The sequence below is a fragment of the Grammomys surdaster genome, unplaced genomic scaffold (genome assembly GCF_004785775.1).
Source record: "Grammomys surdaster isolate TR1022 unplaced genomic scaffold, NIH_TR_1.0 225, whole genome shotgun sequence".
NCBI lineage: Eukaryota > Metazoa > Chordata > Mammalia > Rodentia > Muridae > Grammomys > Grammomys surdaster.
The window spans coordinates 1937911-1942493 of NW_021604670.1; positions in this window are offsets into that span (position 1 = coordinate 1937911).

The window sequence follows — 4583 nt, forward strand, 5'->3', positions numbered from 1 at the left end:
TATGGTAGACTACAGTGGCTACACTCAGGTAATAACATAGCTTCTTCTTTAAATATTACAGAAAAGCATTTAGTTAGATCATAAAAGCTCTTATCATTGGAGGTAATTTTCAGAAAAAATGGCTCAAGTGGAAATTAGAGCCATTTGTCATGGGGATTATAATTTGACTTTAAAATCAGAGATGTATGCTCTGAGTCCCAAGGCCTTACTAATATCTATGTGCTCAGGAAACTAGGCTTTCTGCCTTTGGTGTGATGGGAGACCTGTCTGCATCTTCAGTTCCCTTCTAAACACAGACACTCATAGATCTTTGTCAAGGAAGCCGTCCTCATTCCTCTTGGAAGGCTTCTGCCTGTGTTGTGATTCTGTGCTTCATGGGTAAGAACTGATCTCTTTGTAGCCCTTACTGCTATGGAGAGTGGAGAGCCCACATTTCTGGATCTTTATTTACTAGATCAGATCTTTATTCTTGCTGCTTTCTTTCTTTGGTTTTTCATAAGAGTTTCCAGAGAGTAAGTTCAGGCCACAGAAAGCTCAGAGCACAATGTGTTCACCTCAGTCGCTCCTCTTTGATGTGGACGACTGTTCTCTGAGCCTGTTTGAACTCTCCCTTGCTTTGAGGTAATTTTCCTTCAGGAAACTTTTGTTTTCTCTCCCAGAAATCAAAAATCAACAGAGTATTGCTGAAACTTCTTTTCCAAAATATGTTTTATATTATACTATACAAGTTCTAAGATGATGAAATATTAGGCCATTCCCAACTAACAAGTTCCAACTAATAGTTAATGTACTACATTATGATTGTTTTTCTGCAAAGTTATTTAACCAAAAAGCTTTTAATATAGAATAAAGCATCGACATTTGGGGTAAGGGGTGATTCTTTGGTAAACTGTTAATACTCAAGTTAAGGAGATGGGAGTGTCAACAGAGAGAGAGGTCAAATAGACCTTTTCCTAATGACACACTTAAGTAATTTCACACCAAGTAAGAGTGACAAATCTCTTTACTAAGATAGGTCATTCTCTAATTTAGTGAATGTTTTCAACATTGAAAATGTTATTCCAAGTGATGTCTCATGGAATCCAAGTAAGAGAAAGGGGAGACTATTTAGAAAGAAACAATAGATTAAATCTGGAGCCACAACACAATGGAAGAACCTCCTGTTTATAAAACTTAGCAGGAAAGACACTGTTTTAGTTTCAAGTTGCTTCCATTCACTGTGTTTTGGACAGGTTCTGTTTGCTGCTTACCACTTAACTGACAAATACATACCAAGCTTTTCATCAGTGAGAGTGTAAATTATGAGGTGTCTGTGACATACAAAGCAATAGACATGTACTCACACTTCAGTGGGAGCAATGGTATTTTTCTTTGGAGCCATTAATTCCTTATCTTGCAGATGCATGCCCATTAAGGAGACCATCGCATTTATTTTAGATCCATCAGCTTGTGATGATGCTGCATGCCATGCTAAGTGATGAGAAGACTGATTCTCTGTTGAAAGGAAAATCCGTGTCTTTGGGTTCAGATTGTGCTGCATCCTTTCAGAGTAGACTTCATACTCACTCCTTCAACTTGTAGAGGGTGGATGATTAAAGCTTATGCAGAAATCATTGAGAAGCTTACATTCTGTACCAAGCTGCGAGCTTGCTTGTTTTCTAATTACGGAACTTTCACATTGAAGCTGGACTCTGGTGGGTGGCATATATTTCACAGCAGCCTCAATTTGTCTCTGAAATGGATAGGGCCAGAGGGCACTGATTTACCAGACTGTCTTCCTGAAATAGAGATAGGCTAGTTAACAAAATTAATGAAATGAGCATTATGGTTTGTTTGTGTTTCCTTGAGATATTTGTCCAGGATAGAAAGTGGTGCTTTCTTACACCGATTTTATATTTTGTGTGTATTTGGATTTCAAATAAAGATCAATTCTTTTTCTCTTCTCTCTGTCTACTTTGGTTATCACCTAATTCTTCTCCTCTTCTTTAAAAAGGTAACAGATAAACCTTGAAATGTCTTCAGGCTTACCACCGATCACCATTTGTCAGCTCCTGATCAGGCCCACTTCATCTACAAGTTGAAAATAATTAACTCCAAGGCCATTGTCAATTTGGTAAAAACATTCCTCATAAAGTTGTACAAGAATGTTCACAATTAATATAAAAACAGGCAAACACTGTAATGTGGACTAGGGGCCCATTTTTTATTTAGGCAGGGACTCGAACTAAGCAGATCATCATTTCTAATTAAGAGATTTAGACCACTACCATGTACTTATAAGAACTATGATTCTTGAAACTTTCCATATGTTCACATAGAAACTATACAAAGCATTGTCTCTGGATTCGTGAAACTTTGGCTATGATGAATCCAATTCTAGATTTCTATGTCACAGTTAAACACCTAATAGGAACTTGTCATGTGTTTGCCTTCATGTTGCCAGAAGAAAGTCAAAAGCTTCTGTTCTGCTAAACTCTATTGTCAGTAATGTACCCTAATCATCTTTTCCACCTAATCCTAATGCCCACAACTTGACTCAAAAATTCCACTTCAAGGATAGTTTGCTTAATCGGCAAGGTAACACGTGCACTTTTCATATGCAACCCTGCCACCACCAAGTGTCTTTTAAAGTCAACACAAAAGGAAAGTTTGTTTTGTTAAGGATGAAAGCATCCTCCAGAGTCCTTGGTATTTCTCAGGATGTGCAGACTTAATATCCAATTTGTGCAGAATCTGACGTGTTGCTACTTTTCAGTTTTTCCTCATGGTATGACATAACTGTAAAGTTTCACCACCTACACACGAATCACAATCTCTCCTCCAACACTTTTTGGGAAACAATGAGACAAGCTGAATACAGCTGCAGTTTTAGCTTTCCTCCTGTCTGACTACAGAAGATAAGTCCACACTTGATATGGCAAGAATTGGAAAGGGGTAGGTGGAAGAGTAGGCTGGGATAGTCAAAACCCAGATACTTTTCAAGTGATATTTTTATGCTTATGTCAAGTTTTCACATTCTTTTCAACTATTATATTTGCTTTCCACATGTAGAAATTTTATGCCATATTCACATTTTGTAACAGTTTTGAAGTTTATTGCTTATAGGGTAATTAACATTGACATAGTCTAGTCCATCCTAGGTCGTTGAAAATTATGCACTTCTTATTGTCCCTGAAGCAGTGGATAAAATTATTTGCATATACATTTATTTGCTTTACACTTACTACATATATGACTACTATATATGTAACCAGTAGAGCAAAGAAATGCTATCTGTTTTTGTGGATCATTTGAAAAGAAACTTAGATGATAAAGTGCCTAGTATTGTGAAGACACATAGTGAGCATTCGATAAACAACTATAAAAGTATTATTAGTATTTATTTCTTTTGCAGTTGGAAGAGGATTAAGGTAATTAATCTAGTTTAATTGCTTTTTAGCAATCAGTTCCTTGTGTGGCTAGGAATGTGAAACTGAAATTCTAGATTTTATTTTCAAAACTATGAATTTAATCTAGTGCTTTTTGCATGGTAGTCAAGTGCTCTACCACTGAGCTACAACCTCAAGACCTCTAGAGTAGTAGTTCTCTACCTTCCTAATACTGTAACACTTTAATGTAGTTCCTTGAGTTGTGGTGAACTGAACCATAAAACTATTTTCATTACTACTTCATAACTGTAATTTCACTACTATTATGGATGATAATGCAAATATCTGTGTTTTTCAATGGTCTTACTCAACCTTTGTGTAACGGGGTTATGACCCACAGGTTGAGAACCACTGCTCTAGAGACTAACTGTCAATTTATTGGGTATTTTACTCTGTAATTTTGTGATTTTTCAAAATTTATGTGATGAAATCAGGCCACACATTTAAAAGAAAAGGGCAGTTTTGTTGTTGCATTGGTTTTGACTTGATTTAGGGCTTGACTCAAGAAGGATAAGAGGGTCATTTATTATTGGCATTGCATTGATAGGAGGCCTCATATCTTTACATTTAGCATTACATCTCAATACGGTTTATACAAAGCCTCAGAAATCCTTGATGCACCATTTTCTCCATCACATAACTTTACATACAAAGTACCAGAGTGTCAGAGTTATGGAACTCAGTGTGGTATGGAACTGATTTTTTTATTTATTCCTTTAGAATTTCTTTTTTTCTTTTCTTTCTTTTCTTTTTTCTTTTATTGTATATTTTCTTTACTTACATTTCAATTATTTTCCCCTTCCCAGGTCTCCCCTAATGAAACATCCTATTCTATCCACCTCCCCCTGCCTCTATGAGGGTGCTCCCTCACCCACCCACCCACTCACTCAATCTTCCTGCCCTGGCATTCCCCTACACTGGGGCATCGAACACCCTTAGGCCCAAGGGCTGCTCCTCCCACTGACGTCCAAAAGGCCATCCTCTGCCGCATATGCGGCTGGAGCCATGAGTCTCCTCATGTGTACTCTTTGGTTGGTGGCCCAGTCCCTGGGAGTTTCCGGGGTTCTGGCCAGTTGACACTGTTGGTCTTCCCATGGATCTACAACCGCCCCAGCTCCTTCAGTCCCTTCTTCAACTCCTTCATCAGGGACACTA